General features: G+C 42.3%; 1 protein-coding gene across 4 annotated transcripts in view; it reads left to right on the forward strand.

Annotated features, from left to right (window-relative positions):
* The window catches only part of LOC118372226 (malonate--CoA ligase ACSF3, mitochondrial-like), a 52187-nt gene that overhangs the window by 3342 nt on the left and 24210 nt on the right, over positions 1–24635 (forward strand). The window lies entirely within an intron of this gene.

Below are 24635 nucleotides of genomic sequence, written 5' to 3' on the forward strand. Positions count from 1 at the left end.
GGGGGTCATGGGTGTTGGCAGCCAGGCAGGCAGTGCTCCAGGTTGGCAGTCAGTGCTCCCCCCCCAGACTGTCATGCTAAGCGTTTGGAGCTGGGTGATGGATTGCCCAGTGTGGCTTTGTATCTGACCACACCAACTCACAGCACAGGCTTTAGAGCAAGATCAATAGATGAGGTGACATTGAAGGATGATAGTGCTTGTTTGGAGAGGTGGTGGTGGAGTAGGTAAGGGGGGTGGTGTCAGAGGGGTTTTAAGGTCTAGGAGAACTTAATGGGAGTCAAGGGTATGATTGACAGGTAAGGGCTGTAGAGGACAACCAATAAAGAGGAGGTTTACTGTAGTATCAGAGCATTTCACTTTCTTTATACCTAACCTGACCTTGTGTACCAAACAGACAGCATACGCTTCACTCTCACCCCTGAGGATGCCTTGTAGATTTTTTTTCATTTTCTTCAAGTCATAATGAGAAATAAATCGATATACTGTAATATATTAATATAGCTCCAGGCTATTTCTGAGTGACTGTCTAATAGACCGGTTGGAAATTGTACTGAGAGTACACTATATATACACAAAGGTTTGTGGATACCCCTTCAAATTGTATAAAATCGAGCACACATCCATGCAATCTCCATAGACGAACATTGGCAGTAGAATGGACTTACTGAAGAGCCACCTTTCCAACAAGTCAGTTCGTCAAATTTCTGTCCTGCTCGAGCTGCCCCGGTCAACTATAAGTGCTGTTATTGTGAAGTGGAGCAACAACGGCTCAGCCGTGAAGTGGTAGGCCACACAAGCTCACAGAACAGAACCGCTGAAGCATGTAGTGCGTTAAAATCCTCTGTCCTTTGCCTCAACACTCACTACAGAGTTCCAAACTGCCTCTGGACGCAACATCTGCACAATAAATGTTAGTATAGACCTTCATTAAATTGGTTTCCATGGCCGAGCAGCTGCACACAAGCCTAAGATCACCATGCGCAATGCCAAGTGTCAGCTGGAAAGGTGTAAAGCTCGCCGCATATTGGACTCTGGAGCAGTGGAAATGCATTCTCTGCAGTGATGAATTCCGCTTCACCATCTGGCAGTACGACAGACGAATCTGGGTTTGGCGGATGCCAGGAGAACGCTACCTTCCCAAACGCATAGTGCCAAATGTAAAGTTGGATGGAGGTAGTACATTATAATGGTCTGGGACTGTTTTTCATGATTCGAGCTAGGCCCCTTAGTTCCAGTGAAGAGAAATCTTAATGCTACAGCATACAATGACATTCTAGATAGTTCTGTGCTTCCAACTTTGTGGCAACAGTTTGCGGAAGGCCCTTTACTGTTTCAGTTATGACAATACCCCCTTGCAGAAAGCGAGATCTATACAGAAATGGTTTGTCGAGAATGGTGTGGAAGAACTTTACTGGCCTGCTCAGCCCTGACCTTAACCCCATCGAACACCTTTGAGAGGAATTGGAATGCTGATTACGAGCCAGGCTTAATCGCCCAACATCAGTGCCCGACCAAACTAATGCTCTTGTGACTGAATGGAAGAAGTTCCAGCAGCAATGTTCCAACATCTAGTGGAAAGCTTTCCCAGAAGAGTGGAGGCTGTTATAGCAGGAAAGGGGGGACCAACTCCATATTAATGCCCATGATTTTGGAGTGAGATTTTCGACAAGCAGGTATCCACATACTTTTGGTCATGTAGTGTATGATGATCATTTTGAAAAATAAATGTATTATTGCCTCTAATGGACATACCTGTGGTTGGAATCCTCCAGTGAACTAGATGAATGATAACCAGTACAGAAAAGGAGACAGAAGGGAGGATAGGCATGGAAATTGAGTGCTGACTGACTCTAGGTAGTGTGTGTTTGTGTGTGCAGGGTTTTTTCTGGATAATAATGGGTCTTAGGTGGTGGGTTTTGCTGGGGCGTGGCCAATGGTGTGGTCACTGATGGGAAATTTTAGAGGCCCTCAGGTAGGCCGCAGTGACAAAATGTATCTGTTTTAAAGCTAATTTTCTGAAATTCGACACGTTTTGCCATGAGGCTGAGAATTATTTTAGCATTTTTAAAGCACATTTCCAGCAATTCTACACATCTTGACTTGGGGCTGAGAGAAAAGTTGTATTTTTAAAGCTAATTTACAGAAATTCTACACATTTTGCCATGGCTTATGCTATCTGAGTGAATCATTGGGGGCCCCATGCCATGACAAAAACACTCCTGAATGCGTAATTGCATAACATTTTTGATTCTGTCCAGCTTTTATTTTGGTGATTGTTAGTTCTCAAAGATGATCTTATTTAAAAATATATATGCCCATTATATTTTCTACATTTTTATATTTGGTTTTAGTTTTCCCATCCCGAATATATATATTTTTTATTGGAGCTGGTGGGAGGAGTTATGGGAGGACGCGCTCATTTTAATTGCTGGAATGGAATAAGTGGAACGGTATCAAACATATGGAAACCACATTTATTCCATTCCAGCCATTACAATGATATATATACTGAACAAAAATCAAAACGCAACATGCAACAATTTCAACGATTTTACTGAGTTACAGTCCATATAAGGAAATCAGTAATTGAAATAAATAAATTAGGCTTTATCTATGGATTTCACATGACTGGGCAGGAGGGGTCATTGGCCCATTCACTGGGTAGCTAGGCCCAGGGAATCAGAATTTGTTTTTCCCCACAAAAGGGCTTTATTACAGACAGAAATACTACTTTTATAGTGGCCTTTTATTGTTGTCAGCACAAGGTGCACCTGTGTAATGATTAGGGTTGCACATTTCGGGTGGAATATTCAGAGGTGGAACCTTTCTGTGGGAATTAACGGGAATATATGGGAATGAATGGGAATATATGCAAATTAATATTAATACAATTTAAATGTAGATATTTTTACAATATCATGTGGAGACACAAACATTAACATTTTACCTTCTCATAAGTAGATAAAAAACACATGAGGTGGCGCACACCCAGAACAATAGTTTGTGTGGAGGTGCTGACTAACGGCGAATAAACTATAAACTATCAAAATAAAGAAAGTCGCATACTCCATGTATAATCTCCCAGCAATTTAATGGGTATTTACCAACGTTTCAGGAATCACTGTGCCTTCCTCGGGGTAATGTCATGAATACTTGAACCAGGTTATGGTGACACACAGTGCAATTAGTGTACCGGGAACCAATGACAGTAGTGAGGGGTGTGTCATAATGATGAAGTTAATTAAAATTAATTAGTGAAACTGTTAAACTAAACTATTAAATATATTATGCGATTGTTATCATATAGAAACATAATGGAATATTGTAGCGTCAACATACAGTTGAAGTCGGAAGTTTTCCTACACCTTAGCCAAATACATTTAAACTCAGTTTTCACAATTCCTGACATTTAATCCTAGTACAAATTCCCTGTCTTAGTTCAGTTAGGATCACCACCTTATTTTAAGAATGTGTAATGTCAGAATAATAGTAGAGATAATGATTTATTTCAGCTTTTATTTCTTTCATCACATTCCCCGGTGGGTCAGAAGTTTACATACACTCAATTAGTATTTGGAAGCATTGCCTTTAAATTGTTTAACTTGGGTCAAACGTTTTGGGTAGCCTTCCACAAGCTTCCCAAAATAAGTTGTGTGAATTTTAGCCCATTCCTCCTGACAGAGCTGGTGTGACTGAAACAGGTTTGTAGGCCTCCTTGCTTGCACACACCTTTTCAGTTCTGCCCACAAATTTTCTTTAGGATTTAGGTCAGGACTTGGTGATGGCCACTCCAATACCTTGACTTTGTTGTCCTTAAGCCATTTTTCCACAACTTTGGAAGTATGCTTGGGGTCATTGTCCATTTGGAAGACCCATTTGCGACCAAGCGTTAACTTGTCTTGAGATGTTGCTTCAATATATCCACATAATTTTCCTTCCTCATGTTGCCATCTATTTTGTGAAGTGCACCAGTCTCTCCTGCAGCAAAACACCCCCACAACATGATGCTGCCACCCCCGTGCTTCACGGTTGGGATGGTGTTCTTCGGCCTGCAAGCGTCCCCCTTTCTCCAAAAAGTATGATCTTTGTCCCCATGTGCAGTTGCAAACCGTAGTCTGTCTTTTTTATGGAGGTTTTAGAGCTGTGGCTTGGTCCTTGCTGAGCGGCTTTTCATGTTATGTCGATATAGGACTTGTTTTACTGTGGATATAGATACTTTTGTACCTGTTTCGTCCAGCATCTTCACAAGGTCCTTTGCTGTTGTTCTGGGATTGATTTGCAATACTCACACACTAGTATGTTCATCTCTAGGAGACAGAACACGTCTCCTTCCTGAGCGGTATAACGGCTGCGGGGTCCCACGGTGTTTATACTTGCGTACTATTGTTTGTACAGATGAACGTGGTACCTTCAGGCGTTTGGAAATGGCTCCCAAGGATGAACCAGACTTGTGGAGGTCTACAAATTTTTTTCTGAGGTCTTGGTTGATTTCTTTTGATTTTCCCATGATGTCAAGCAAAGAGGCACTGAGTTTGAAGGTAGGCATTGAAATACATCCACAGGTACACCTCCAAGTGACTCAAATTATGTCAATTAGCCTATCAGAAGCTTTTACAGCCATGACATAATTTTCTGGAATTTTCCAAGATGTTTAATGGCACAGTCAACTTAGTGTACCGGTATGTAAAATTCTGACCCACTGGAATTGTGATACAGTGAATTATAAGTGAAATCTGTCTGTAAACAATTTTTGGAAAAATTACTTGTGTCATGCACAAAGTAGATGTCCTAACCGACTTGCCAAAACTATAGTTTGTTTACAAGACATTTGTGGAGTGGTTGAAAAACCAGTGTATGTAAACTCCCCACTTCCAACTGTACATTGTTTCATTCAATTTCACATAATAATTTCATATTTCATTTTTATTACATGTAATATTGGTTCAACCTTATATATAATGAGCGTCACCAACAGGGGGAACATATTAGGTGTAAGTTAATAAGCTGTAAAAAAATGTTTTCAATTTATAAGACTTGTTCTTAAAGGAAAAAGTGTTCATAAGAAGGGCCTGAGACAAAGTCAATATTCAGACCACTAGGGGTCAATGTTTTTAGATCGGATATCCAGTAAGCCTCCCTTTGTAGTAGTAGGATCTCGATGTTACGTCCTTTCCTTGGTAGAACAACATGATCAATGCCTGTGTATTTGAGGGAGGAGATGGGATGGTTAGCTTCAACAAAGTGAGCTGCTACTGGATAGTCAATGTTCTTACACCTGATTGAGCTGCGGTGTTCAGCTATGCGTTGTTTTACCTTATCATAAGTCGACATAATTGCAATTGATTAAATCATTCCAATATAAATACAAGTAAAAAAATGTGTTATGAATTGAGTGGGATGATTTCACTGAACAACAAAAGAAAGGGAACATTTAATGATCCCAATGATCTATCGCATCTCCCAAAAATGTTTTCAACATACATCTGTAAAATGATAGTCTAAAAGCTAAAGCTTTGGTTGTCTTCCTCTCAGGCTTCCATGTCTTCTCCCTGGACCTCCTCAATGTCCACCTCTTGAACATCAGACTCTGAGGCCTCATCTTCACTGTCACTTTCCAAACTTGTTGAGGATGGCTCGTTGTCAGGCTCAAAAAGCCTCAAATTTGCCCGGATGGCCACCAATTTTTCAACTCTTGTATTGGTCAGCCTGTTGCATGCTTTGGTGTGTGTGTGTTCCCAAACAAGGACCAGTTGCGCTCTGATGTGGCTGATGTTGGTGGGATGTGGCGGATGATGGAGGCAACAGGGGAAAGAGCCTCAGATCCACAAAGTCCCCTCCACCAGGTGGCTGATGAGATATGTTGCATGACTGCCATATTGTATTTCTATCCCAAAGCCCTTGCTTGGAAGTGTACTTCGCCAGACTGCCAAGAACCTTGCCCTCATCTAGGCCAAGGTGGCGACACACGGTAGTGATGACACCATTGGCCTTGTTGATCTCTGCACCAGACAGGATGCTCTTGCCAGCATACTTGGGGTCCAACATGTACGCTGCGGCGTGTATGAGCTTCAGGCAGAAGTCTTCACGCTTTTTGATGTATTTCAGAACTGCAGTTTCCTTTGCTTGGAGCAACAGTGAAGTGGGCAGGGCAGTACGGATTTATTTTACATCTCAATCCGTGCAATGGCTACTGCTATAGGTTTCAGGAGTTTCAGGCTGCTTACCAATCTCTCCCAAAATACTTAATCCAGGAGGACCCTCTTGATGGGGCTGTCCATATCAGCAGACTGTGATATGGCCATTTCTTGGAGAGACTCCTTCCCTTCCAAGAGACTGTCACACATGATGACAACACCACCCCAACAGGTGTTGCTGGGCAGCTTCAATGTGGTGCTCTTATTCTTCTCACTTTGCTTGGTGAAGTAGATTACTACTACTACTTGATGACCCTTCACATACCTAACCATTTCCTTGGCTCTCTTGTAGAGTGTATCCATTGTTTTCAGTGCCATGATGTCCTTGAGGAGCAGATTCAATGCATGAGCAGCACAGCCAATGGGTGTGATGTGAGGGTAGGACTCCTCCACTTTAGACCAAGCAGCCTTCATGTTCGCAGCATTGTCAATCACCAGTGCAAATACCTTCTGTGGTCCAAGGTCATTGATGACTGCCTTCAGCTCATCTGCAATGTAGAGACCTGTGTTTCTGTTGTCCCTAGTGTCTGTGCTCTTGTGCAATACTGGTTGAGGGGTAGAGATGATGTAGTTAATTATTCCTTGCCCACGAACATTCTACCACCCATCAGAGATGATTGCAATACAGTCTGCTTTCTCTATGATTTGCTTGACCTTCACTTGAATTCTGTTGAACTCTGCATCCAGCAAATGAGTAGATAAAGCATGTCTGGTTGGAGGAGTGTATGCTGGACGAAGAACATTCAGAAATCTCTTCCAATACACATTGCCTGTGAGCATCAGAGGTGAACCAGTTGTTAAAATTGTATAAACTGCCTTCATTTTGCTGGACCCCAGGAAGAGTGCTTTAGCAGCAGCTAATGGGGATCCATAATAAATGAAAATACACAGTTCGAGCAAGACATTCATCAGCATCTCTCTGACTATGTTCCTCCATTGAGTCAAAAAAACTTCTGATTCCAGAAGGACCATGAGCTGTTGCTATAGAGTAATTTCCCTGTCACGCCCTGGCCATAGAGAGGCTTTTATTCTCTATTTTGGTTAGGCCAGGGTGTGACTACGGTGGGCATTCTATGTTCATTTTCTATGTTTTGGATTTCTTTGTTGTTTGGCCGGTGTGGTTCTCAATCAGAGGCAGCTGTCTATCGTTGTCTCTGATTGAGAACCATACTTAGGTAGCCTTGGCCCACTTGAGTTTTGTGGGTAGTTGTTTTCTGTTGAGTGTTTGTATCACCTGTCAGAACTGTTTCGGTTATTCCTTTTGTTATTTTGTATTTAGTGTTCAGTTTCGAATAAATAATATGAACACGTACCACGGTGCACCTTGGTCCTCACCTTCTTCCTCTGAATGCCGTTACACCTAGCCTTAACAGGAAGCTAGTGTAGAGAGGCTAGCACTGGAGTAATATGGTCACATTTCTAGTCAAGATTCTAGCAGCCGTGTTTAGCACTAACTGAAGTTTATTTAGTGCTTTATCCAGATAGCCAGAAAGTAGAGCATTGCAGTAGTCTAATCTAGAAGTGACAAAAGCATGGATACATTTTTCTGCATAATTTTTGGACAGAAAGTTTCAGATTTTTGCAATGTTACGTAGATGGAAAAAAGATGTCCTTGAAACAGTCTGATATGTTTGTCAAAAGAGAGATCAGGGTCCAGAGTAACACCGAGGTCCTTTACAGTTTTATTTGAGATTACTTTACAACCATCAAGATTAATTGTCAGATCCAACAGAAGAACTTTGTTTCTTGGAACCTAGAACAAGCATCTCTGTTTTTTCCGAGTTTAAAAGTAAACATTTGCCGCCATCCACGTCCTTTTGTCTGAAACACAGGGTTTTAGGGAGGGCAATTTTGGGGCTTCATGTTTCATCGAAATGTACAGCTGTGTATCGTCAGCATAGCAGTGAAAGTTAACATTTAGTTTCCGAATTACATCACCAAGAGGTAAAATATATAGTGAAAACAATAGAGGTCCTAAAACGGAACCTTGAGGAACACCAAATTTACAGTTGATTTGTCAGAGGACAAACCATTCACAGAGACAAACTGATATCTTTCCGACAGATAAGATCTAAACCAGGACAGAACTTGTCCGTGTAGACCAATTTGGATTTCCAATCTCTCCAAAAGAATGTGGTGATCGATGGTATCAAAAGCAGCACTAAGGTCTAGGAGAACGAGGACAGATGCAGAGCCTTGATCTGACGCCATTAAAAGGTAATTTACCACATTCATGAGTGCAGCCTCAGTGCTATTATGGGGTCTAAAATCAGACTGAAGTGTTTTGTATACATTGTTAGTCTTCAGGAAGGCAGTGAGTTGCTGCGCAAAAGCTTTTTTTTATTTGAGAGGAATGGGAGATTTGATATAGGCCGATAGTTTTTCATATTTTCTAGGTCAAGGTTTGGCTTTTTCAAGAGAGGCTTTATTACTGCCACTTTTAGTGAGTTTGGTACACATCCGGTGGATAGGGAGCCGTTTATTATGTTCAACATAGGAGGGCCAAGCACAGGAATCAGCTCTTTCAGTAGTTTAGTTGGAATAGGGTCCAGCATGCAGCTTAGGTTTAGAGGCCATTACTTTTTTCATGAATATGTCAAGAGATATAGTATTAAACAACTTGAGTGTCTCACTTGATCCTAGGTCCTGGCAGTGTTGTGCAGACCCAGGACAACTGAGCTTTGGAGAAATACGCAGATTTAAAGAGGAATCTATAATTTGCTTTCTAATGATCATGATTTTTTCATCAAAGAAGTTCATGAATTTATCTCTGCTGAAGTGAAAGCACTTCCAGTTTGGTGTTGCGCAATTTCCATTCCAATTTTCTGGAAGCTTTATTCAGAGCTCGGTATTTTCTGTATACCAGGGAGCTAGTTTCTTATGACAAATGTTTTTTGTTTTTAGGGGTGCGACTGCGTCTAGAGTATTACGCAAGGTTAAATTAAGTTCCTCAGGTGGTTAACCGATTGTTGTACTCTGACATCCTTTGTTAGGTGGAGGGAGTCTGGAAGGGCATCTTGGAATCTTCGGGTTGTCCGAGAATTTATAGCACGGCGTTTGATGATCCTTGGTTGGGGTCTGAGCAGATTATTTGTTGCGATTGCAAATGTAATAAAATGTGTGGTCTTATAGTCCAGGATAATAAGGAAAAACATTTAGATCCACAACATTTATTCCACGGGACAAAACTAGGTCCAGAGTATGACTGTGGCAGTGAGTAGGTCCGGAGACATGTTGGACAAAACTCACTGAGTCGATGATGGCTCCAAAAGCCTTTTGGAGTGGGTTTGTGGACTTTTCAATGTGAATATTAAAGTCTCCAAAAATGTGAATATTATCTGCCATGACTACAAGGTTCGATAGGAATTCAGGGAACTCAGTGAGGAATGCTGTATACGGCCCAGGAAGCATGTAAACAGTAGCTATAAAAAAAGGGTTGAGTAGGCTGCATAGATTTCGTGACTAGAAGCTCAAAAGACAAAAACAGTCATTTTTTGGGGGGTAAATTGAAATTTGGTTTCGTAAATGTTAGCAACACCTCCGCTGTCACGCCTTGGTCATAGTATTTTGTGTTTTCTTTATTATTTGATCAGGCCAGGGTGTGACATGGGTTTATGTTATATTGTATGTTCGTATTGGGGTTTGTAGTATGTGGGATCGCGGCTGATTAGGGGTGTTGTATAGGCTTGGCTGCCTGAGGCGGTTCTCAATCAGAGTCAGGTGATTCTCGTTGTCTCTGATTGGGAACTGTATTTAGGTAGCCTGGTTTCGCTTTGTATTTTGTGGGTGATTGTTCCTGTCTCTGTGTAGGTTCACCAGATAGGCTGTAATTAGGTTTCACGTTCCGTTTGTTGTTTTGTATTTTGTATCGTTATTTCATGTGTCACTTTTTCTATTAAAGTCATGAGTAACCACTACGCTGCATTTCGGTCCGACTCTCTTTCCACAAACGAAGAACGTCTATACAGAATCACCCACCACACTCGGACCGAGCAGCGTGTTAACAGGCAGCGACAGCTGGAGCAGAAAAAGGAGGACGTTATGGATAGCAGAGGCATGGAGTATACGACGTGGGAAGAAATCGGCAGATGGGCGGCCGACCCAGAGAGAGTGCAGGAGCTCGGCTGGGATTCGCTGGAACAGTGCGAAGAGGGCTATAGGCGAATGGAGTCTAAAAAAAAGACACGCCGGATAAAGCGGAGAGGCGCTGGTATAAACAGGCAGCGACAGCTGGAGCAGCTGGAGCAGCAAAAGGAGGATGAATTATTCTGAGAATGGACATGGGAAGATGTGTTGGATGGTAAAGGTTGTTACACTTGGGAGGAGATATTGGCCGGAAGAGATCGCCTCCCATGGGAACAGGTGGAGGCACTAAGGAGAGCAGAGGCAGCCGGAGATAGGAGCCGACGATACGAGGGAACACGGTTGGCAAGGAAGCCCGAAAAGCAGCCCAAAAAAAATATTGGGGGGGGGGGGCTTAAAGGGAGTATGGCTATGCCAGGTAGGAGACCTGCGCAAACTCCCTGTGCTTACCGGTGGGCTAGAGAGACCGGGCAGACACCGTGTTATGCTATGGAGCGCACAGTGTTTCCAGTGCGGGTGCATAGCCCGGTGCGGCACATACCAGCCCTTCCTATTGGCCGGGCTAGAGTGGGCATCGAGCCAGGTAAGCTTGGGCAGGCTCGGTGCTCAAGAGCTCCAGTGCGCCTGCACGGTCCGGTCTATCCAGAGCCACCTCCACACACCAGTCCTCCGGTAGCAGCTGCCCGCACCAGGCTTCCTGTGCGTGTCCTCGATCCTGTAGCACCAGTTCCAGCACCACGCACCAGACCTTCTGTGCGCCTCGCCTGTTCAGCACAGCCAGAGCCTTCCTTCCCTCCTGCGCTGTCGGAGTCTCTCGCCTGTTCAGCACAGCCAGAGCCTTCCTTCCCTCCTGCGCTACTGGAGTCTCCTGTCTGTTCAGCGCTATCAGAGCCTTCCTTCCCTCCTGCGCTGTCGGAGTCTCCCGCCTGTTCAGCGCTATCAGAGCCTTCCTTCTCTACAGCACTGCCGGAGCCTCCTGCCTGTTCGGAGCAGCCTGAGCTGTCAGTCTGCATGAAGCAGCCAGAGCTGCCAGTCTGCAAGGAGCTGCTAGTCTGCAAGTTGCTGCCAGCCTGCATGGAGCAGTCGGAGCTGTCAGCCTGCATGGAGCAGTCAGAGCTGTCAGCCTGCATGGAGCAGTCAGAGCTGTCAGTCTGTATGAAGCAGCCAGAGCTGTCAGTCTGCATGAAGCAGCCAGAGCTGTCAGTCTGCAAGGAGCTGCTAGTCTGCAAGGAGCTGTCAGCCTGCATGGAGCAGTCAGAGTTGTCAGCCTGCATGAAGCAGCCAGAGCTGTCAGTCTGCATGAAGCAGCCAGAGCTGTCAGTCTGTATGAAGCAGCCAGAGCTTTCAGTCTGCATGAAGCAGCCAGAGCTGTCAGTCTGCAAGGAGCTGCTAGTCTGCAAGGAGCTGTCAGTCTGCAAGGTGCTGCCAGCCTGCATGGAGCAGTCAGAGCTGTCAGCCTGCATGGAGCAGTCAGAGCTGTCAGTCTGCATGAAGCAGCCAGAGCTGTCAGTCTGCATGAAGCAGCCAGAGCTGTCAGTCTGTAAGAAGCAGCCAGAGCTGTCAGTCTGCATAGAGCAGCTAGATACGCCAGTCAGCCATGATCTTCTAGATCTGCCAGACAACCAGTCTCTTCCAGATCTGCCAGTCAACCAGTCTCTTCCAGATCTGCCAGTCAACCAGTCTCTTCCAGATCTGCCAGTCAACCAGTCTCTTCCAGATCTGCCAGTCAACCAGTCTCTTCCAGATCTGCCAGTAAACCAGAATCTTCCAGTTCCGCCAGCCAGCCAGGATCTACCGGGGCCTACTACCTGCCTGAGCTTCATCTCAGTACTGGGCTTCCTCTCAGTACTGGGCTTCCTCTCAGTACTGGGCTTTCTCTCAGTACTGAGCTTCCCCTCAGTTCCGGGCTACCCCTCAGTTCCAGGCTTCCCTCTTTAATGTTATAAATGTCAACAAGAAAACACCAAAAACTATCGTGAAGTTGACTAGGGCTATACAGGCCACTAACACAAACAACTACCCACAACTAAGGTGGCAAAACAAGTATGATTCCCAATCAGAGACAACGATAGACAGCTGTCCAGGATTGAGAACCATACCCGGCCAAAACATAGAAACAGAAAACATAGAAATAAAGAAAATAGAATGCCCACCCTAGTCACACCCTGGCCTAACCAAAATAGAGAATAAAAGTCTCTCTATGGCCAGGGTGTGACAAGGGTTTTGGCAAGTCGTTTAGGACATCTACTTTGTGCATGACACAAGTCATTTTTCCAACAATTGTTTACAGACAGATGATTTCACTTATAATTCACTGTATCACAATTCCGGTGGGTAAGAAGTTTACATACACTAAGTTGACTGTGCCTTTAAACAGCTTGGAAAGTAAACTTCCAACTTCAACTGTATATATGTAAATGCTGTGAAAAAGTATTTTCCCCCTATCTGATTTTCTCTATTTTTGCATATTATTATTTGCAGATTTTTAACATTTTTTAAATTAAATTAAATTAATTAACAAAGTTATGCAACACCCAATTCTCCTCTGTGAAAAAAGTAATGTCCCCCTAACACTCAACTGGTTGTGCCACCTTTAGCTGCAATTACTCCAACCAAATGCTTCCTGTAGTTGTTGATCAGTCTCTCACATCTCTGTGGAGGAATTTTGTCCCACCTTTACATGCAGAACTGCTTTAACTCAGTGACATTTGTGGGTTTTCAAGCATGAACGGCTCTTTTCAAGTCACAACATATGAATTGATTCCTTTTGAACCATTTTCATGTAGACTAAATTGTGTGTTTTGGATCACTGTCTTGCTGCATGACCCAGCTTTGCTTCAGCTCACAGGCAGAGGGCCTAACATTCTCCTGTAGAATTACCTGATACAGAGCAGAATTCATGGTTCCTTTTATTAAGACAAGTCGTCCAGTACCTGAAGCAGCAAAGCATCCCCAAACCATCACACTACCACCACCATGCTGACCATTGGTATGAGGTTCTTACTGTGGAATGCAGTGTTTGGTTTTCGCCAAATATTTTTTATTCTGCGGGCGGTCAGACAGACGACTTTGGGATGAAAATCTATTTTGTTATCCCACACACTATTTAGAAATGTTCCTCTTTCTGCTTTGTATGCGTTAACCTACCTATTGTATTAAAAGCAGATATTTGTTGCATTATTCACACATTCAGAATTCGCTGTTTCGACTTCAGTAGCCTACCTCTCCTCGTTGGGCGTGAAAGCTCAAGTATGCCTAGTATGTGTGGTCTCATTGAAATATAGTATGCTGCTTAGATGGGCAGAGAATCAGGTGGCAGTTAATTTAAATATGAACTTAAACTTAAATATGATTCTACTGTAGTTTACTACAATGTCTCTGTAAATAAATATTGATCATGGAAAAAAAGTGTAGGGCGGTCAACCAATGTGAGTCGAAGTGCAATAAAAAAATGTAATCATCATTGAAATGGAAAAGGCACAATGCGCACATAGGTAGGCGACTATGGTGAGCGAGCGTTGGTCCTTTTCATTTTCAATAGATATTGATTACCCATTTATTTGTCTCTGCCTGCAAATCGTCCCCCTAACAGGTAGGCTATATCCTATAGGCCTATTCAAAACGTAGCAAGTGTTGCTGTTATAATTCTTGCTGCTTCAAGTTCAGTAACCATACCTGCTAGATCAGGTGCGCGTGTGGTCTCAATTAAATAGAGTAGGCCAATGAATGGGCGGAGAATAGGTCTATGATTAGGGTATAGATTACTATAGCCTAATACCATAAACATTGATCACCTATATTTCTCCATCTGAAGATCTTCCGACTCCTAAAAGGTAGGCTATGAGAATAGCTCAAGAGAAAGTTCAAGTCTCTCCTACTCTGCTCTCGTCAAACTACATCTTGCATATTGGCTGATATTGTCCAGTAATACAGATAGCCTACACTCAAAAAGGGTGTTGAGTAAATATTAATGATCAAATATAGATTACTACTAAATAGAGTTAGGTACATCTAACACGGTTGTATTGAGTGAATGCTATAGATAGCGCTTTTATTAGCTCACTTCTAAATCCTCTACTTATTTTGAATTTACCTAGTGTGATTAAATTCCACTTGAGTTCCATAGTGTTTTAGTAATGGAAGTGAGTCACATAAATACAACACAAGTAACTTTGGTTTAGCTGACTTTATTGACTTCACTTCAAGTTATTACCAAGGTAACAGGCAACGAGAACTAAGTCATCAGCTTCACATGAAAACAAACAATGGCAAGCACACTTGCATCAAAGTGAATATTTCCTAATCATTTAGATTTGGAAACACTACAAATCAAATTGTATTAGTCACTTGCGCCGAATACAACATGCTTACTTACAAGCCCTTAACCAACAATGCAGTTTTAAGAAAAATACCTAAAGAAATAAAGTAACAAATAATTAAAGAGCAGCAATACAATAACATTAGCGAGGCTATACAGTGGGGCAAAAAAGTATTTAGTCAGCCACCATTTGTGCAAGTTCTCCCACTTAGAATGATGAGAGAGGCCTGTAATATTCATCATTGGTACACTTCAACTATGACAGACAAAATGAGAAAAAAATCCAGAAAATCACATTGTAGGATTTTTAATGAATTTATTTGCAAATTATGGTGGAAAATAAGTATTTGGTCACCTACAAACAAGCAAGATTTCTGCCTCTCACAGACCTGTAACTTCTTCTTTAAGAAGCTCCTCTGTCCTCCACTCGTTACCTGTATTAATGGCACCTGTTTGAACTTGTTATCAGTATAAAAGACACCTGTCCACAACCTCAAACAGTCACACTCCAAACTCCACTATGGCCAAGACCAAAGAGCTGTCAAAGGACACCAGAAACAAAATTGTAGACCTGCACCAGGCTGGGAAGACTGAATCTGCAATAGGTAAGCAGCTTGGTTTGAAGAAATCAACTGTGGGAGCAATTATTAGGAAATGGAAGACATACAAGACCACTGATAATATCCCTCGATCTGGGGTTCCACGCAAGATCTCACCCCGTGGGGTCAAAATGATCACAAGAATGGTGAGCAAAAATCCCAGAACCACACGGGGGGGGGCCTAGTGAATGACCTGCAGAGAGCTGGGACCAAAGTAACAAAGCCTACCATCAGTAACACAATATGCCGCCAGGGACTCAAATCCTGTAGTGCCAGACGTGTCCCCCTGCTTAAGCCAGTACATGTCCAGGCCCATCTGAAGTTTGCTAGAGAGCATTTGGATGATCCAGAAGAAGATTGGGAGAATGTCATACGGTCAGATTAAACCAAAATATAACTTTTTGGTAAATACTCAACTCGTCGTGTTTGGAGGACAAAGAATGCTGAGTTGCATCCAAAGGACACCATACCTACTGTGAAGCATGTTGGTGGAAACATCATGCTTTGGGGCTGTTTTTCTGCAAAGGGACCAGGACGACTGATCCGTGTAAAGGAAAGAATGGGGCCATGTATCGTGAGATTTTGAGTGAAAACCTCCTTCCATCAGCAAGGGCATTGAAGGTGAAACGTGGCTGGGTCTTTCAGCATGACAATGATCCCAAACACACCGCCCGGACAATGTGATTTTCTGGATTTTTTTCCCTAATTTTCTCTGTCATATTTGAAGTGTACCTATGATGAAAATTACAGGCCTCAGTGGGAGAACTTGCACAATTGGTGGCTGACTAAATACTTTTTTGTCCAGGTGTGAAAGGTGTGAAAGGGCAGTGTGGAGTGCAATAGAGATTGCATCATCTGTGGATCTGTTTGGACGGTATGCAAATTGGAGTAGGTCTAGTGTTTCTGGGATAATGGTGTTGATGTGAGCCATAGCACTTCATGGATACAGACGTGAGTGCTACATTTTTTAATTTTTTTTATTTTTTATTTTTTTACCTTTATTTAACCAGGCAAGTCAGTTAAGAACATATTCTTATTTTCAATGACGGCCTGGGAACTGCCTGTTCAGGGGCAGAACGACAGATTTGTACCTTGTCAGCTCGGGGGTTTGAACTCGCAACCTTCCGGTTACTAGTCCAACGCTCTAACCACTAGGCTACGCTGCCGCCCCATGTCGGTGGTCATTAAGGCAGGTTAAGGCTTTTTCAACTTGGTGAAAGAGCGCAACACATACACACTGAACTTTACTCAAGCCTGCTCTGTGGTGTCCATGCGGTCCGAAATCCAGTCGACTGCTCTGAGGCATCCGCATGGTCCTGAAGCACATCTTTGCCACATTTTGTATCATATTGCATTGATAAAACTGGGGGACAACAGTTTGGGAAAGTTGAACTTTATACTAATACTCAGAGAAATCGCCTTGCTATTGACCAATCGAAGCTCACTATAGTTTCCAGACTACTGGTTTGGCTGTTGATACCTAGCACTACCTAGCCTGCTTGCTAGCACTACCTAGCCTGCTTGCAAGCACCAACATTAGGGTGAAACAAGCGTGGCAATCCAGATTTACATGTTAAAAGGATCTCGCCTATATCTTCACAACACCATTCTTGTGTCAACATTTTAAATTATACTCAAGACATATTATCTTCACACATATTTTAGATGCTTTTCACTGACAGCCGCAACTCATTTATCAACTTTATAAATATAAATAAATATATGCCATTTAGCAGACGCTTTTATCCAAAGCGACTTACAGTCATGTGTGCATACATTCTACGTATGGGTGGTCCCGGGCATCGAACCCACTACCCTGGCGTTACAAGCGCCATGCTCTACCAACTGTGCTACAGAAGGACCTATTGCCGTGTGCGCTGCCCAAATTGCAGGCTTCTCAAATAGGCATAGGCCTATAAGCTTGTGATTTGAAACAATTCACATTGTTGATCTGAGTGGGCATTCTATGTTGGATGTCTTGTTTGTCTGTTTCTGTGTTTGGGCCTGATATGGTTCTCAATCAGAGGCAGGTGTTAGTCATTGTCTCTGATTGGGAGCCATATTTAGGTAGCCTGTTTTGTGTTGGGTTTTGTGGGTGATTGTTCCTGTCTCTGTGTTTGCACCAGATAGGGCTGTTTTGGTTTTTCACATTTCTTGATTTTGTTAGTCTATTCATGTATAGTTTCTTTATTAAAGAACCATGAATAATAACCACGCTGTGTTTTGGTCCGCCTCTCCTTCGACACAAGAAAACCGTTACACACATCATTTTTTTTAAAGAAGCTAATGATTTTGAATGATTTTATTTATTTCTGTATAGACAGGAGTAATTAGGCCTATATAGCCTAATTTTGGCAAATGTATTTGTTTTCATATCAACCTTCTTTCCTTGTCCATGCAGAAGCCAAAGGTGCAATCCTAGTCATATTAGCAAAACGTCCTAGTTGTTGCATCTTTAGATTCCCCCTCTTTCTAAGTTTCTAAGAGATACGGAACAGCTCTCATCAGGTGAACTGTTTAGAATGGTGTTTTCCCACGAATTGCATCGGCTGCTTCATTACAGGAGTTGCATGATCTGTTTGGATGAATTACCATAATCTAAATGTGATTTATTTAATTCTGCGCACTGTGGGTGGACACCCTAATGGGTTACGCAACCAATGCATATGGGTTTGGTAAATTTCTCAAATTGCGGGTAAATTAAAATATTCCCAGTTAAGCAGCATGTTCCTAACGGAAACCCTGGTGTGTGAGTGGGTGGAGGGATGGTTGGAGGTCCCTGTGCATGACTGTCTCTGACCCCAGAGGAAGGAGGGCTCTGCTCGGTCGATCAACCAGAGGAGTGGGTGTGTGGCTCCAGCAGGTCTGGAGTGTGAAATCTCGAGATCTGCTGGTCGGCTACTGTGTAGCAACCTAGCAGTGCCAAAAGCCCCAGTCTGCCTTAGAAAACCTATTTAAATTACGATCGCCAGAACGGCCAAACAAAAACAATTCCGACCCCCACAGTGAATAATGTTTTTAATTCGCTACAAATCGAGATATATTTCTATTCTGACGTCTACATTTGTCAGCACACAGGATCATGTTCTGACAGACCAATTATGGGCTGGCAGGCTATGAGGAGGCTCGCGCCCTCATGCCGTAAACATTAAGGTTGACTCTCTCAGACAAGATGAAAACGATTACATCGACCATGATCCTTTGCTAGTTATGGCCACTTTAACTATGATCCTTAGCGATTTTTGGGGGATACCACTCAGCAATATGGCGCGCCTCAAATACTTCCAGCTTCATGCGCCATCGGTAGTTTTCTATAGGAATAAGTGAATGACGTCAACGCGACTGGTTTTAATGTCCATGGGCCCCAGCCATGAGTACAGTAGGAGAGATAACAGAACATATCAGGACTGGACTCACAGACCAGAGGCCAGGAGAGCAGAGGACAAGAGGTTAATGGCTGGGAGGTCATGATCCATCCTCACAAAACTGAACTGAACTGCATCATTGTGTGGTGGTGGAGAAAAGGTACTGGCTACAGGGCTAGTATAGAGTAGCTGGATGCTGCTGGGTTAAGGGCTGTTTGGGATGCAGGCTGCAGCCGAGGGTCTCCAACATACACTCCCCCAGGTGGAGGGCAGCTCTTTGACGGACATAAATTGGCTTTTCCCCCCTCCTGAGTGGCTGCTGGGGGAAGCGCTCCACTGCGCTTGATCGACACGGCCCAGAATGCCCAGAACAGACACAGGAAATAATATTCCCCTCTGAACCCCGCTATCTAGTCTGTCCGTGTGTGCGCGTGGTTGTGGATGTGTGTGGCTGAGCAGATAGATAAAGTTTTGTGAGTTTGCGTGAATAGATGGGTCTCTGTGGGATAGTCCACGCTTCTGCCTGTTTATTTAATAGACACATCATTTTTCAACCTTAATCTATTTTGATATTGCAATATTTAGAGCTTGAAGGGAAGAGGAGCGAAAAGGAAGGGTTGATAAAATGACAAAGCAGGTAAGTTGAGAAGGGGAAGTTAACTAAAGAGAGTAGGCAGTAAAAGAGGGTGATTTAAGAGGACAGGGAGGAGGGGAAGCTGAGGAATGGGTGGCAGATGAGGAGAGAATCGGTGTGGGGTGTGATGGAGAGAGGGACAGACAGAGGAAGACTGATAAGAGTAGGGGCAGTGAAGCAGGAAATTATGAAATGGAGAGAGTGAGGGTGTGGGAGAGAGGATGAGGGAGAATGAGGGAGGAGGTTCTAGGAGGGAGAGACGTGCGCGTGCTCCCAGGGGGGACAGAACCAAGGAGAATCTGTCGTTCACCTTCAATTAATTCACACTGTCCTCCCACTGTGTGTTGGGGGTGCAGCCAGGCGTGCCGGGGGGGTGTATGAGGGACTCGTAATATCTGTTTGTGTGTGTGTTTGTATGTGTGCGTACTGTGTAAGTAGCTTTGCCCTTGCGTGAGTGTATACGAGGCGCTTATGTATAAATGTGTAGCCATGTGTCAGTTAGTCTCTGTTTATGTGCATCCGTCTCTGAGTACGACTGAGAAAGAGAAGGAGGAGGGCTTTTGACTCCACATTTGTTAAAAAAAAAAAATAAAAGCGGGCAAAAGGTATTTTTAAAATTCAACGTGCCACAGCGTTATGACTGACCTCAATAACATTCCTGTTGAATTCCTCTTTAAGAAGCTGTTAGACTGACCTTTACCGATCCTGTCAACGTTTTTGTAATAAACTAGCCTGTTGACAGTTTTCATCTTCAGCCATGCCCTCGCCTCGATCCTCATTCACTGTAAATAATGTACACACAATACCATGACACCCCATCCATCTGTTTTACATATTGTGATCTCACAATACCATGACACCCTATCCATCTGCTTTACATATTGTGATCTCACAATACCATGACACCCTATTCATCTGCTTTACATATTGTGATCTCACAATACCATGACACCCTATCCATCTGCTTTACATATTGTGATCTCACAATACCATGGCACCCTATTCATCTTCTTTACATATTGTGATCTCACAATACTATGGCACCCTATCCATCTTCTTTACATATTGTGATCTCACAATACTATGGCACCCTATCCATCTTCTTTACATATTGTGATCTCACAATACCATGACACCCTATCCATCTTCTTTACATATTGTGATCTCACAATACCATGACACCCTATCCATCTTCTTTACATATTGTGATCTCACAATACCATGACACCCTATCCATCTGCTTTACATATTGTGATCTCACAATACCATGACACCCTATCCATCTGCTTTACATATTGTGATCTCACAATACCATGACACCCTATCCATCTTCTTTACATATTGTGATCTCACAATACCATGACACCCTATCCATCTTCTTTACATATTGTGATCTCACAATACCATGGCACCCTATCCATCTTCTTTACATATTGTGATCTCACAATACCATGGCACCCTATCCATCTTCTTTACATATTGTGATCTCACAATACCATGGCACCCTATTCATCTGTTTTACATATTGTGATCTCACAATACCATAGCACCCTATCCATCTTCTTTAGATATTGTGATCTCACAATACCATGACACCCTATCCATCTTCTTTACATATTGTGATCTCACAATACCATGACACCCTATCCATCTTCTTTACATATTGTGATCTCACAATACCATGGCACCCTATCCATCTGCTTTACATATTGTGATCTCACAATACCATGACACCCTATCCATCTTCTTTACATATTGTGATCTCACAATACCATGGCACCCTATTCATCTGTTTTACATATTGTGATCTCACAATACCATAGCACCCTATTCATCTGTTTTACATATTGTGATCTCACAATACCATAGCACCCTATCCATCTTCTTTACATATTGTGATCTCACAATACCATGGCACCCTATCCATCTTCTTTACATATTGTGATCTCACAATACCATGGCACCCTATTCATCTGTTTTACATATTGTGATCTCACAATACTATGGCACCCTATCCATCTTTTTCTTTACATATTGTGATCTCACAATACCATGACACCCTATCCATCTTCTTTACATATTGTGATCTCACAATACCATGACACCCTATCCATCTGCTTTACATATTGTGATCTCACAATACCATGACACCCTATCCATCTGCTTTACATATTGTGATCTCACAATACCATGACACCCTATCCATCTTCTTTACATATTGTGATCTCACAATACCATGACACCCTATCCATCTTCTTTACATATTGTGATCTCACAATACCATGGCACCCTATCCATCTGCTTTACATATTGTGATCTCACAATACCATGGCACCCTATCCATCTTCTTTACATATTGTGATCTCACAATACCATGACACCCTATCCATCTTCTTTACATATTGTGATCTCACAATACCATGGCACCCTATTCATCTGTTTTACATATTATACCATTATTATACCATGACACCCTATCCATCTTCTTTACATATTGTGATCTCACAATACCATGGCACCCTATCCATCTTCTTTACATATTGTGATCTCACAATACCATGGCACCCTATCCATCTTCTTTACATATTGTGATCTCACAATACCATGGCACCCTATCCATCTTCTTTACATATTGTGATCTCACAATACCATAGCACCCTATCCATCTTCTTTAGATATTGTGATCTCACAATACCATGACACCCTATCCATCTTCTTTACATATTGTGATCTCACAATACCATGGCACCCTATCCATCTTCTTTACATATTGTGATCTCACAATACCATGGCACCCTATCCATCTTCTTTACATATTGTGATCTCACAATACCATGGCACCCTATCCATCTTCTTTACATATTGTGATCTTACAATACCATGGCACCCTATTCATCTTCTTTACATATTGTGATCTCACAATACCATGGCACCCTATCCATCTTCTTTACATATTGTGATCTCACAATACCATGGCACCCTATCCATCTTCTTTACATATTGTGATCTTACAATACCATGGCACCCTATTCATCTTCTTTACATATTGTGATCTCACAATACCATGGCACCCTATTCATCTTCTTTACATATTGTGATCTCACAATACCATGGCACCCTATTCATCTTCTTTACATATTGTGATCTCACAATACCATGGCACCCTATTCATCTTCTTTACATATTGTGATCTCACAATACCATGGCACCCTATCCATCTGTTTTACATATTGTGATCTCACAATACCATAGCACCCTATCCATCTTCTTTAGATATTGTGATCTCACAATACCATGACACCCTATCCATCTTCTTTACATATTGTGATCTCACAATACCATGGCACCCTATTCATCTGTTTTACATATTGTGATCTCACAATACCATGGCACCCTATCCATCTTCTTTACATATTGTGATCTCACAATACCATGACACCCTATCCATCTTCTTTACATATTGTGATCTCACAATACCATGACACCCTATCCATCTTCTTTACATATTGTGATCTCACAATACCATGGCACCCTATCCATCTTCTTTACATATTGTGATCTCACAATACCATGGCACCCTATCCATCTTCTTTAGATATTGTGATCTCACAATACCATGGCACCCTATCCATCTTCTTTACATATTGTGATCTCACAATACCATGGCACCCTATCCATCTTCTTTAGATATTGTGATCTCACAATACCATGGCACCCTATCCATCTTCTTTACATATTGTGATCTCACAATACCATGGCACCCTATCCATCTTCTTTACATATTGTGATCTCACAATACCATGGCACCCTATCCATCTGTTTTACATATTGTGATCTCACAATACCATAGCACCCTATCCATCTTCTTTAGATATTGTGATCTCACAATACCATGACACCCTATCCATCTTCTTTACATATTGTGATCTCACAATACCATGGCACCCTATTCATCTGTTTTACATATTGTGATCTCACAATACCATGGCACCCTATCCATCTTCTTTAGATATTGTGATCTCACAATACCATGACACCCTATCCATCTTCTTTACATATTGTTATCTCACAATACCATGACACCCTATCCATCTTCTTTACATATTGTGATCTCACAATACCATGGCACCCTATCCATCTTCTTTACATATTGTGATCTCACAATACCATGGCACCCTATCCATCTTCTTTACATATTGTGATCTCACAATACCATGGCACCCTATCCATCTTCTTTACATATTGTGATCTCACAATACCATGACACCCTATCCATCTTCTTTACATATTGTGATCTCACAATACCATGGCACCCTATCCATCTTCTTTACATATTGTGATCTCACAATACCATGGCACCCTATCCATCTTCTTTACATATTGTGATCTCACAATACCATGGCACCCTATCCATCTTCTTTACATATTGTGATCTCACAATACCATGACACCCTATCCATCTTCTTTACATATTGTGATCTCACAATACCATGACACCCTATCCATCTTCTTTACATATTGTGATCTCACAATACCATGACACCCTATCCATCTTCTTTACATATTGTGATCTCACAATACCATGACACCCTATCCATCTTCTTTACATATTGTGATCTCACAATACCATGACACCCTATCCATCTGCGTTACATATTGTGATCTGGATGACATTTTTTTTTGTTGCATTAATATAGGGTAGATATTCCGTCTACGTACAATGTAAAAGACTGTTTCTGAAGTCCTGCTCAGCTCCAAGGCTCTTATGGTGAATGTGTTCATGGCTGTTCCAACCATCTACTCCGAGCTGATCCGGCACTATGAGCAGCACTTCTCCCAGCCACACGACCAGGACTTTGTCAGGGCTGCCTGCAAGGAGAGAATCAGGCAGCAAGAACCGTATAGTCTACTTATACTAGTGTCAATACCTCAGGAAATGAGTAGATCTCCATCATTAGCAGTATCATAATATTCATATAACTGGACAAATATCTTTTAACAAGCTCATTGCTTATCTATTGTGATGAAATTGCTTTCTTAAAATCCCTGACAAGACATCTTCAGAGCGAATGGGTTCTCATGAATCTGGACAGTGGTTTCTCATTCCGTCAGAGAATGAAGCGATAGTTTGAAGGGGAAGGGATATGTGTCAGAGATCAAAGGGATGTGTTTTAAAGAGAGACAGGGCTTTGTAGTGAGATGTGACAGATGCTTTCTGCAAATGTACCAGGGCTTATGCTCAAGAGAGAGTGAAGAAAGCATTGGGACGCGGTAGATGGAATAGAGTTATAAATTCTATGTAAAGCTTATGTTACCCCAACCTAAAGTTGCAAAGCTACCTGTAATTTACCAAAGTGACCTGAATCTTTGGTAATTAACAGGAAATGTATCGTAACTTTGATCATTTATAACTGAATAATACAAAAAATTGTTAATATAAAG

This window comes from Oncorhynchus keta, chromosome 14, assembly GCF_023373465.1.
Source record: "Oncorhynchus keta strain PuntledgeMale-10-30-2019 chromosome 14, Oket_V2, whole genome shotgun sequence".
Classification (NCBI taxonomy): Eukaryota; Metazoa; Chordata; class Actinopteri; order Salmoniformes; family Salmonidae; genus Oncorhynchus; species Oncorhynchus keta.